We start from the raw sequence: 13,753 nt of genomic DNA, 5'->3' as shown, positions 1-13,753 counted from the left end.
GCTGGTCACTCAGCATGTGTACGTTTTGAACTCTGGCTCCGATGCTTCTTCACACTTTGTTTCAATTTCTCCTAGCCTCCCATCACAGCTGCTGAACAATTCCTCAGTTTCACATATGGGCACCATAAACCAAATGTAATTACACTACTCCACTTGCAACTGTCTGATGACACAACAGCTGAGTCAGAGAAGAGCTTGTCTAGTCCCAGACCTGGGCATTTCCTCAAATTGTGTTACACACAGAAGATGTGTGACACTTGGCAGGGCTGTATCTGCCCTGAGCCTTGGCAAGGTATTAACCAGCCCCACTGTGCACCTGATATAACTGTCACAACCTCCATCATGTTCATTTCCTCAGTACAGTCAATAGCTCACGCTTAGGCCTGATGACAGTCTTGGCGGACGGGATACTCCTTCACAAACGTGTCAGATATTCCATCCGCTGTATTAAAAGTTCCATTACCTATAATAGAATTGTAATTTGTAATTTGGCGGACAGAGTAACCCTGTCCACCAGGATCTTATCAGGCCCTTAGTTCTTATAAGGGTAGAGCCTGCGAGAGCATGTGCTTGCGTATGCAGCTCATTCGCAAGACACAGCTGTATATATAAAATTAAATAGTTTGGGAAACCCAATATACCCTTGCAGGCTTGGGCAAAATATAATCAGAGGTAAAAGGTGCCAACAAGGAATTTCTTTTATAGAGAATTGAAACTTATTTAGACTTATTTTGAGAGTGAGTCATATATGAACAAACTCCTGAGTGTCTTTAGACAACAACACTAGATGAAAATAACAGCACAAAACACACAGGAAATTCTATTTATATAGAAATATATGTATTTTTTATATTTAGCAAAAATATAAAAGGAGTACATACAAATTTAATGAATCAGCAATATGTCATGAAAAGATGTAAAATCAAATTAATCAAACAATTCATGGCAGACATCAACTCCCAACACAATCAAAAAAGCGACAGATCTCCAAAGGAGAATACATGTCACTAAAGAATGATACATTTCTCTGGAGTTGAAGAAAAGGTCGACGTTTCGGTCTTTATGATGTCAGTCCGTTAGACCATCATCAAGACAGTTGCTTTTTGCCAAAAAAGAGACTCCTATATAAACATAATACAATGTGTTACAATACTTGTAAGCAAAATTGTACTATCAATAAATTAAGTTAATTAAAAAGAAAGGAAACCCATGTGTAAAGGAAAAACATGTGAAATTAACAAAAATAACATCAATTAGTGCCTAATTTCACATTTGGCAACTTACTTAGATCGTGGGGCTAGAGGGTCTCTAGTCCCATCCCTTAATTGGCACTCAAAACGGTTGTCCTTCCTTGGAGCAATGTTCATTCTGATTTGCTTTGATGTTTATTTCATAATAAAGTTCTTTATTTTCAAAAAGCTGTTCTGATCATTTCACGATCATTTTCAACATTGTAAATTCAAGCACTGTCTTACAAACGGGTCCAATGCATTTCGGGCATTGTTAATATGCCCTTCATCAGGGAATTGACAGTGCCTCTGATGGAAAGTTATCGAGATCTGAAGTTAAGCGGCAATACGCCTGGGTCCGATGTTTGACTCTGGAAGTCGCCGCCTTCCCAGGTGAGAAAATGCTGCCAGAGTGTCACCACCATCACCTTAGTAACTGAGGAAACAGGCTTACTTCTGTACCTAATCAAACCGTAATGAAGCTTATGCATAAAATATGCAAGCTTGCCTGAACATGAATCCGTAGTCAGGACCGTGATACAGTCTCTGTCAAAGACAGAAGAAGGAAAACAAGCAGAGACTTAACACTCAATCAACTGGGTGTTCCTAATCGAAATCAAAGTGGAGAAACATTGGCTGCTCAAACACATACCTGCTACACGGTATAGACAAAATTGCTGCATTAGATAACCAGCAGTAGTAGCAGCACGTACTTCAATGTGTAAGTGTTCTGATATCTGCAAAGAGTAACATATAAAGCTAAGTTGACATTATACGGTGTACTAACTGAAGGTCAATTGTGTATAAAGTTGCCAGGTCATAAGACTAGAGAAGTCGGGCTCACAAAATACCCCTGATACTAAGAGTATGACGAACTATGTCGCAACTCTATAACTACAAATGCTGACTGTGTTGTCAGCATCAAAACACAATTATTGTTTGATCTGAGCATAAGAGTGTGTGGATTCCATATTACTTGAACCCAAGTCGGTAATCCACCACAAGGTACACGTCCGTTATTTAACCCACGGATTACTCAACGTGATAGGACAGACAACGAGAAATATCGTTGTGCATAAAGCATGGGGTAGGTGTCTCAACCACAAAGATATAAGTGGTAAAGCCCGAGTGTATCCACATCCAGAGATTCATATATCGGAACACTCTCGATCTACTGAACAAATATTTTAATGCGTAAAATATTAGATAATACTGGCACTGTGGATATGTGTATGGGCCAGCGCAATAAATGCAATAACTGGTTCCGACAACACACAACCGATATTTTGGGTAATCAAAGCAGTCGCTGGTTTTAGCCCATAAAGTGGGTTACACATAAGCAAATGTAGACATACCGAGGTATAAACCAATGGTGCAGTACACCAGCTTAGACATATAACCACAGGTGCTCATGGTAACATACTAGCACATCAAGGAGCCGCTAAAAAATAGCAACTTGGCAACGCAGACCTAACGTGTACTAGGATACTCCACGTATCAGTACTTACTTGTACGAAGCAACGTCTTGTGGGTGACGGCATCAGTCGCGAAACAAACGAGGCATGCAAAGTACGCATGGCCGAGGTACCTATTTAACATTGGTGACCCGGAAGTGTTACAAAGGGTCAAACGATTAGTGCAGTTGCGAAAAGAGCCCCGTATGGCATATACACGGCGGCCATGTAAATGTATGTGTCTTGTAAAGCGCACTGCTGCCCTGAGGCGTCGTGGCACTGTAGACCACTGGGGAACCCGTCCTGGCTTTCCCTGTGAGATGGTCCCTACTGGGTATCTCCAAGGTGAAACCAGGCATCCCCGGCGAATGTGGGGGGCCGTTGTAGAGATGAGGCAAGCTAATGCCCAAAGTTGCCGAGTGTGATTCCTGGTTAGAGTAGGCACTGAGGCGAGAATTATCGAGTCCACTGACCCTGGTCCACGACCTTGCCGCGTCTGGAATCGAACCCTGGTCCCGGGCCATTCTCTGCTTCCGGGTCTGCCGCCTCTAACCAGTGTGCCACACCAAGCCATCTTAGAATGACGGAGGACACCGCTCGTTATCACATATACAGTGGGTCACACTCTCAGAAAATCGATATATACGGGTTCCGGGTCACCAATTTTAAATAGGCACCTCGGCCATGCGCACTTTGCATGCCTCGTTTGTTTCACGACTGATGCCGTCACCCACAAGACGTTGCTTCGTACAAGTAAGTACCGATACGTGAAGTATCCTAGTACACGTTAGGTCTGCGTTGCCAAGTTGCTATTTTTTAGCGGCTCCTTGATGTGCTAGTATGTTACCATGAGCACCGGTGGTTATATGTCTAAGCTGGTATACTGCACCATTGGTTTATACCTCTGTATGTCTACATTTGCTTATGTGTAACCCGCTGTATGGGCTAAAACCTGCGACTGCTTTGATTACCCAAAATATCGGTTGTGTGTGTTGTCGGAACCAGTTATGAATGATTCATTCAATTTGTATGTACTACTTTTATATTTTAGCTATATACAAAAAGACATATATTGCTATATAAATTGGATTTCCAATGTGTTTTGTGCTGTCTATTTTCATCTAGTGTTGTTGTCACTCAGGAGTTTGTTCATATATGACTCACTCTCTAAATAAGTCTAAATAAGTTTCAATTCTCTATAAACGAAATCCCTTGTATATAAAAAAGAGCTTGGAACAGGCCATTGCTTACCATTTGTTGACATGCGTGGCACTCTTCTTTACAGCCTTGTAATTTGTCATGGCAGCCCTAACGTCTTTTTCGTGCCTCTCTGTGGAGTAGGGACCAAGCACACTGAATGATTCCATTTAATCAGTACCTGTCCGCTGCTCCTGACTTAACTGAGGTATTGTATTGTTCTGTTTTACTTTTAGTGCCCTACAAACACAAGACACGTGACTGGTAAAAATGTGGCAAGCAGGACAAACAAAATTACTAAGATTTTTTTTATAGTTGCTTCTTTTATTCCTCCAAGTACTTTTTTTGCAAATTGCACTCAGCGCTGTTCTCAAAAGATGAGGATTAATCTATTGCAAAAGAGACATTGTTTCTTTCTGGTGTGTAATTTCTGAAATTATGCTTTAACACATAATCGTTCAGTACACCTCAATCCACCCCAATCCAATTCACCCCACTCCAAACCACCCCACTTCACCCCACATCAATCTGCCCCACTCATTCCAATACACCCCAGACTAATCCTATCCACCCCACTCCATCTAAACCACTTACTCCAATCTACCACACTCCAATTTACCCCTCTCCAATCCAAAACAACATCCCCCACTTCCATCCAAAACAATCTGCCCCACTCCAATCTAAAACAATCTGCCCCACTTCAATCCAAAACAATTTGCCTCAATCCAATCCAAAAGAACGTGCCCCACTCAATCTTCCCCACACCAATCTGCCCCACTCCAATTCGAACTCAGCCAAATATCAACAATAATCCCCAAGAAAACATGCGCGAGGGAACTCAATTGAGATGCTGTTGCAAACATCATTTCGAACCTACAAATGCACCACTGTCAAAGGACAGCAGGTCTAACCTAACTGGTGAACACAGTGAGAAGGCTGATAGTCCTCAAGTCATCCTACCTAGGCAAGTCTTTTCAGCAACCTCTTCTCATACCCATCTGTCTGAACCCACTAAAATGTCCCTGCAAAAAAAATGGCAGATGATTTTGGAGACAAAACTTACTCAAAAGCCTAGTGCAGTAAACCCACATATGATGTCCATTGTTACTATTGTCTCTCCAAGGTCTCTGGAACAGCTAAGGGATCAACAAAGCACCGCAAAAGATAGCCCACACCACGGAAGGGCAACAACTCAAGTCAAAAGGTGGAAAAGAGTGATGTTGTAAGCATCCAAAGTGACCCACTGAAATTTTAAAACTTAATGAGGTCCCCTGTTCAGCAGAAATGCCCAATCTATTTGGAAGTCATGAACAACAAACTTATGTTGAAACCAGAATACATAACTCAAGGTCATCAGGATCTTCTCAACAGGGCAAACATCATACGGTTACTTGGAGAGATCCCTGAGCTAAGAGCCATAACATTAAAAGATTTGTTAGCTTTGGAATTCCTGCCAGATGATAACTCTTAGCAAACAGATTCACGCTAATAACATGGATATCCGATGAAATAGTATCAGTGCTCTTAGTCTGCGCTAACATCTTCAAAACTTGGGGCATATTGCTAAAACATATCAGCCTCATGGCTATCCGTTCCCAATGGTATAAACCATCATCTACTCTGATGCCCCCCAGTTCAATGGATACTAAGAAGGGCAAAAAGCGCCACTAGGGGTGAAACTTATGAACCATGCCTAAAGGAATCTTCTAAAAACTCCCCGTCCTCCAGCTGCGACCGGATTCCTACAGCCTTAAATGCACCACACTTTCAATGACACCATCCTCAAAGCAATCAGGCACCTGACCACACGGCTTTCCACTTCCTATCTTGGAAAACTGCTCCAAGATGGATTGCCCCCATCGACTTGGGCAAATGCTGACAAAATTACGCATCAAGAAACATGGTCAGTGGCAGATCTCCCAGAAGAAGGTTACATACAATATCAAAAATTGGCTACAAAATCCAAAAGCTACGGAAGGCCGAGAGTGGGGGCTAGCCGTCTACATATCACTTGACCTAAATGTCTATATAGTAGTGCTGCCCAACATAGACCCTGACCTCCAAATTACTAAATTGTTTAATTGGACCCTGGACAAGCCCCCTTTCTTTTAATTAATACCTATGCACACCCTAATTGAGCCCCAAAAATTGTGCTAATACGAAAAATTTTAACGGCAATAACAACATATATACAAAGTAATCCGCTATGGGACATAATTTTGACGGGAGATTTTAACTTAAAGTTAATTCACACACCAGATGAAGATGACATACTTAATGTTGAGAATGTATTCCGGAATGTCCCTAGCGAAGTAAGCATACCATCAAAGCGTCGGGATTATACAGAAGAACAATTAGTCACGACCTTGGAATTTCTGGGTTTGAGAGTCTTGAATGGAAGATTTGCAGATAATTCACCGCAAAACTTCACTTATTATGGACCAAATTCACACTCAGTTATTGATTATTCAATCATGCCTCTGCCGTTGATACAATTAGTCCAGTGTTTTCAAATTAAGTACACAACGAATAGTGATCATTCTTGTCAGTCATTCGTGATAGGAAAAGTCCGATGTACTCATTAAATGGCGCCAATGAAAATTGGCATGATAAACACAACCAACCTAAAGCGTTTACGCTGGTCAAACAATTGATCAACAGAACTCGCTATTTTGGAAAAACACCTAAAGATCTACACTATCAATAACACTACTGATCCAATAAATGTTTAGCTTAGTTTTAGTACAGCCATTGTAAAACAAGCCTCCTCGTTCACATCCGGCCCTCCATGGGTCTTACCATCTTTGAGAAGAACTAAACCACGCCTTTCTCCTATTTGTACTGGGTTAAGAAAGGAACAAAAGATGGTCGCTAGGCGGCTGAAATGGGCCTCATTCAACTCCCCTCCTTGGGAACGTTTGAAATCCCAAAAGAGCGAATAAAAAAAAACTATAGAAGGATAAGAATGGAGAGAAAGACACATTTTGGGTCAAGCTAATATTTAAAGTCAAGCAAAGCACACCAGGGAAATTTTGGGAAACTATAAACATACTTAATGCAACAGGATAAAGGATAAACAATTCCAACATCACAGAGCATGCAAGGGTGACCCACCTTATAAACACCTTTAATATAAATTACCCATCATATATGCCAGAATCCTTGCAGGCAAATCAGCCGGGTAAGCCACTAGGAAAGATACTTCCATCTTGGCTCAGCAATGGAATTCCAGACTCAGAGGCATTACTAAGTATACGATCAATACAACTGCAGACCGCAGATGATCATAACCTTTACTCACCATCAAAAATCAAATAAGTCCTTCTGAAGAGCCATCTGGAAGCAGTGTCTGGGCCAAATGGCTTACTGCATGCCTTATACAAAGAAGACGCAGAGTCTTGGTCCGCGATACTGGCCTCGCTGTTCAAGGAAGTTCAGCTTATTGGCATTGTACCGGCGAGTTGGTAGGGTTCAATAATAAATCCAGTTTTTAAAGGAAGAGACAGGGCAAATCTAGCCAATTACAGACTTAAAGTCCTCCTGGATACTGAAGTCAATTATTACGCATCCTTGCTAATGGCGGATTTAATAGACTGGTCAAACAAAAATAAAACCTTCCTACTAAACCAGACTGGGTTCAGAAAAAGCATAGGTACAACGGCGAATATTTTAGCAACTCCCTTTTTGATAGTGCAGTGACAGCAGACCAGGAAGAAGTTATACTTCTGCTTCATCGATTTTAAGGCAGCATTTGACACCGTATATTGGGAGCTGCAATGGAACAAACTGAAGAGCCGGGGTCTACAACATTAGTTGCTAAGATCAATTCAACTATTATATACTGAAACCTGGATCCCAGAGAAAATTGGGTGCGGCACAAGAATTTCCAAGAAGATTCCAACATACACAGGACTTAAGCAATGTTGTATCCTAGCACCTCATCTTTTTATGGCAGACCTATCACCAGCTCTGGACCAGGAACATTTGTCTCCCCTTCGTCTGGGTCCTCTTCGTCTCACGCATCTATCGTATGCAGATGACATTGTGCTATTCAGTTCAACTAAAGTGGGCCTACAAAGATCAGTTAATGTTCTGGCACAGTACGCCAAAACCAACCATCTAGAGGTGAATGCGGCAAAAACAAAAACTATGTCCCTCTGCAAACAACAGGGGCAAGCTGCCATGATTTTACTATATTATAGTCGAATAGAGTCTGTAATCAAGTATAAATATTTAGGGTCGAATCTAGATGCTGCAATATTAGATAAAGTGCAGACCAACAACTTTAGCGAGTTTTTAACCTCCCGCAAGGCTCTTCACCAGCTTAAATTTGTCTTGAATTTGGGCTCAATAAGCAAGATCAGGTAGAAGAGCAATAAAATAAAGATCTGGTATAAAATCAGTCGAGATCAATATTACCCATTAAAGAGCGCGCTATGGTCGGCTCTTCAAGGGGATCACCAGTCTGAATATTTCAAGTACTCAAACTTCTCTAACTCAAAATGGAGTTTAAACAAACTGCATGTTGTAGGAGTGTCAAATGATGCCTTCAAAAAGGCAACAAACAGGACTGTAAAGCTGCAATCTTGTCTAGAAGACAACAAAAAACATAAAGCTTTCATTCACATGCACGGATGGTACTCAAGTACTACAATACTTTTACACCTGCTTCATATCTTGTAATCCCCTATCCAGTACATATACAAATCTGATTCATGATTTTGCATTTGGGAACTATACCCACTTTGGCTAATCAACCAACATGGAAATACTCTGATCCCATATCTTGAAGACTTTGTAAACAGGAAAAATAGGATTTTATCCACTGCATCTGTATTTGTCCCAAACTTTAAAACCTATAATGGCTAAAAAAAGCTTTAACAATAGGGGCCTTCGTACATCCAGGGAATCGATCATAGCATGCCTCAATCCGGGAGACCCGAATTAAACTGTAAACTTGTTAACTTTCTGCCTGTTCCCTATCGACAACCAAGGCTCAAGAGGCACCACTGAATAACAGACTTTCACAGTCAGGGACGAGCTGCATTGATTAATTATAGACCAAAACTGCATTAGTATGATCAGATTGAGTGCAAAAGCTCAACTTAAGCTTGTATTTAGTATTGTGTTCTTGCACAAGCAGGGCATTAGTTGCACACATATGTCAGCACTAGTTTATATTTGCATACATCAATGATAATTTGGGAAAATTGAATTCCAGCCTGAAAGTAATTTTCTTCTTCCTATCGCATATTTGCACGAATATATATTTTTTGTTTTTTTAGTGAATATGAAAGCTGCCAACAATTCTCATTGGTATTATGTATTTGTATTTATAAGCAAGAGATAAATGTTGCATTATTTTAACAAATGAACCTGGTTTTAAAACACTCCAGGCATATTTTTTATTAATGGCATAAATTGTACCATTTAAATCCCTATGGAAATTGTTATGGTTTTTATTAACTGAAACAATAAATAACTTGAATTGAATATATACTTAACTCTACGCACTCCATTTGCCCAACTCCACTCTCCTCCAACAAATCCAGTCTACGGCACTCTACTCCCCCAACTCCACTCTTGGACACTCCACGCCACTAACTTTTAGCCATGCCGAACAACAGCCACACTGGTGTACAACATGGCAAACGAAATAATCGCCAAAGCCAATAGCTCTTGTATTAGAGAGACCTAGTGGCTTTGCCAATGATTCTTTTATTTTACAAGTTTTATTGCATTTTGAAAATGGACAACCGAACCAAAGACAAAAAAAGCAAGGAAAATACAATATCCAATCAAGAGGGAAAATACAGTGACGTCAATTCGACGAAATTCGAAACCTTTATTCAGGAATAATTCATGATTTGTTTTCAATAGATATTACATAAGTATTCGTCAACATATAGGTTGCATATATGGTAGTTCCCGTACTTTTAAGAGTATTTATCTAAAAACAAAATACAAATATTATATTGATATTTAATTATATGGCTTATTCTCCACCCCTTGAGAGGAGTTAAGTGGTAATACAAAGACAAAGCATAAGAACAGTAAACTCTCAAGATACTAATTAAACTCACAGACACACCTATTAGAACAAACACTGGCGTTGCCAATAGGTCTCGCAGTAGGAAAGTTGGAGCTATTAGTTTTGTAAATGACATTTTATATTTATATATCGTTATTGGCATTGTCAATAACAATATATAAATATAAAATGTCATTTACAAAACCAATAGCTCCAACTTTCCAAATGCGAAACCTATTGGCAACGCCAGTGCTTGTTTTGAAGATGTAGTCCCCAAATTTGAGACTCCATGACAGAGAGCAGCTGTGAAGGACGGAGAGGCGACAGGCAGAGACCACACGTGGAGGACATCAAAGGAAGGGTGGGAGGGGAAAAAACGCATTAGCGAGCGAGAAAAGCCATAAACACCAGGGGGGCGGGGAAGCAGATTGCCTTCAAGCCTTTGAAGACAAATGATGGTGGTGCCTCTGATGTAATCACCAACACCCTTAAAGTACAAGACCACAGAGAAAAGATAGAGGGAGAGGGGCAGGGAGGGGGGGGAGCGTTCATGAAGGCCATACATGTAATAAATAATCACAGATGTTGTAGTTTAACCAGCCTATGATGTCTGAAGTGACGTCCTGAACTAGATTCTGGCATGTAACTATGAAAGGATAAACATTGAACACATTATGTGGATTCAATCTTTGCCAACAATCGATATCAAAATAAACCAAACCATGAAGTGATGCGAACCATTGCAAAATTGTATTACATTAATCATCCCTATGTTTTAATTACAGCTGAACTCCGCATGCGCCACGAGACACGCTCTGTCTGATTTGCAATCATGATAAAGAACGAATGAGTTTGAAATCCGCTTCATACCTTTACTATTAAAAGTATTGCATTAGTGACGTTCAATTACAAGTCATGCAGTTGTGTTACCTTGTAGCTTTGCATATGACATCATTCTCGAAAGGAAAATAATCCGCACAACAAACATGCTGTTGTTACACTACGTGGTTTTCTTGTTGGTGTCCATACAGGTCCATGCGTGGAGCATTTGCAGGCATGGTGCAACAGACGGGGGCGAGGGAGGCGAGACGAGGGTGCTCTGCAGGGGTGATGGGACCTGGTGTAGAGAAGGCGAGAAGACGAGCAGACGACCGTGGGGGCGGAGGGAAGAGAGGGCAGTGGAGACTGGGGTGGCGACAGGGAGATGCATGCACGTGCATTGGGTGATAAGTTGCTTTTAAAAATAATATACACGCAAGTGTTTATTGTCTAACGATTTTATGTACATTAACACACAGTCAAACAAGTGCTGCCAGACACCGAGTCACACGCTGCGTGCGAGTTTCGGGCAGCTGGGTTTTTTTGTGGAGAGCTTCCGGCTAAACAAACAGTGCCGCTTTTGAGCAATTCTAAAGCATCGGATTCATCTGGCACACACAGCTGTTTGTTTTCCGTCTCCTCTCTCCCTTTTCCTGTCCCGTCCCCGTTTGTGTTTTTTAAGCGGACCGCGGCATCTTGTGGAAGTCAGGCATGTTTGAATGGATGGTCGAAGGAGCACTGACAACAATTTAGAGGAAGAACCTTATATTGTAAAAGCATCAGCACTGAGAGGTCCAGCCCTTTGCTTTAAAAAAAAACAGAAGCAGCACCTGACGTTTTACCCATGCTTCTCTCGCGAAACATGTGAAAGAAAATATTTTTAGCACGTCAGTGGGAAGTTTGTGGTATTTAATTCACAGCTCTTCATGTTGGCTTCTAAGCACTCGACGGTGTGGAGATATCGAGAGTTATGGCACAGCCTTCATTCCGCTGGGACTATATCAACTCTATAACTCGGCCATGACCTTCGACTTGTTTATCATCAGGCTATGCGCTCAGAAGTGGCAGATAACATCATAGCGCTCTACAAAGCACCCATAGTAAAGAGACATCAATATAAACTTGCCTCTGGTTTATTACACCTCTGTAGTTGTATCGTGCTGGAGGACGCTGGGATCAAAACTGTTTTTAGTTTGATTGGATTAAACAGAGGAGAATGTGCTGCACACGTTGCGTCGTAATTGAAACCCACACCAAACTATATTTGAATCAGCAGGTTTAAGAAAGCTGATTTTTATGTTAAACAGTCCTGAGAAGAATAGCAAGCACTCTTTTCTCACATCCTCCCACAGTAACATTAATTGATGCATTGTAGGGATTGCTTGTTATTGGGATTTTTTCCCACGTGAGAAGCACATTTCCTCATAGTCTCGTGCTGGTGCCGTTTTCCTCTACTCATCAGACTCGCAACGAGCTACGTTTATTTGCTCCGTAAGGTGCAGTCTCACGGCCACCAGAAGATGTCGCTGTGGTCATGGCACGGAGGAGACGAGTGCAGGGAAATGAAACCCGCAAGATGTAAACCACAAGAGACCCTGTTGTTTGGGATGGTCACGAGCTGAGTGCAGGGAAATGAAACCCGCAAGATGTAAACCACAAGAGACCCTGTTGTTTGGGATGGTCACGAGCTGTGGTTGGACTTGAACATGCAGCAAGCAAGAGCATGTTAGAGAGCATATTGCTTATAATGCAAATACCGCTTTTAATAATGCAAACCGTTACTCGGTGAACCTCATGTAGGATTACCACCTTCTTAGAACAAAATGTGTTTACCTTTTGATGTCAAGTAACGCATAATAAGAACTGTTATGTAGAAAAAAATCGAGCAAAGAACAAGAGGGGCAGGGAAACTGAAAGTACGGCCGGCCACCGGCCAGCCATGAATAATTAGGGGAGGAGAAGCCGCAGAGCACACGCTGGGAGAAGCCCTTTGATGTGGTGGCGGCCGTGAAAAAATGCAATTAGGAGGGAGGGAGGGCGGCTGATGGGTGTGCTTGTTTGGTCACGTGATTCACGTGAACTCGAAGAAAACCACACGAAAAAACCCGTGGTTTCACGAGTATTTTGAGCACTTGAATTCTCGCTATTTCCCATTCCTTCGGAATGGAAAAGGCGAGACCTAAAAAAACTAGGTAGGCTAAATATTATTTATCAACCATTTTTCTAAGTCAGTCAGTGAAAAGATGGGGGTATTCTCCGTGGCAAAGCCAGTGTGGGATGATTTATGGACTGTAGTGCAAGAAAGGAAAAGCTCCCCCTCCTAGCCGCTTTCTGACCTGTGAAATACAGAAGTAAAAGAGTTCAGTGGGCCCCTGTGCCACTGTACCTGCTGCACAATGGAAGGTAGGCGCCTGGGTAGTGAACAATCGACAGCAGCGTGGAGTTCTGGGATGAAAAAGAAGTTTTAATCAAACATAAATTATTTAGCAATTACATAACGGAATACTTTATTTCATTCACTATTTAAGTTTTAAAACGCATCATTAAAATTCAAAAGCCCACAAAAACGAACATTGAATCAAAAGTTTGGCTCATAGAATATAGATATAAAATGATTGCACGTTACATTAAACAAACAACTGTCTTTAAAAAAAAAAAAAAAGTCCTCCCCGTCGGGGAATTGAACCCCGGTCTCCCGCGTGACAGGCGGGGATACTGACCACTATACTAACGAGGAACTGACAAATAAAATGGACTAAATCCCTCTTTTATTACTATGCGTGTGCCTGACGTCTGCCATGTTGATTGATACATAAAGCATACAAACACGGACATGTTAAGACAATATTAATGTTGCCCTCCTAACAAATAAATCCGTAACAGAACATTATTCATTGTCATTTTTATTTCCACGCTAACGTCAAGCAATCGCCAAAAAAACTTCAATTTGCAGTTCCATTAAAAATTTTAAAAAAGCAGGAAACTGAATTAAACCTGTGGGTCTCTGATGATCAGACGTGCCC

At 41.3% G+C, this 13,753-nt stretch overlaps 1 non-coding gene across 1 annotated transcript; it reads right to left on the bottom strand.

The window, feature by feature from the left end:
* Positions 1-13,395: 13,395 nt before the first annotated feature.
* Positions 13,396-13,467, bottom strand: TRNAD-GUC (transfer RNA aspartic acid (anticodon GUC)). The gene has a single exon. It is a non-coding gene; the product is annotated as a tRNA-Asp (tRNA).
* Between the last annotated feature and the right edge of the window lie 286 nt (positions 13,468-13,753).

Source organism: Lissotriton helveticus, chromosome 1_2 (genome assembly GCF_964261635.1).
Source record: "Lissotriton helveticus chromosome 1_2, aLisHel1.1, whole genome shotgun sequence".
Lineage (NCBI taxonomy): Eukaryota > Metazoa > Chordata > Amphibia > Caudata > Salamandridae > Lissotriton > Lissotriton helveticus.
Note: the sequence above shows the minus strand (reverse complement) of the source record. Positions and strands in the feature narration are given on the sequence as shown.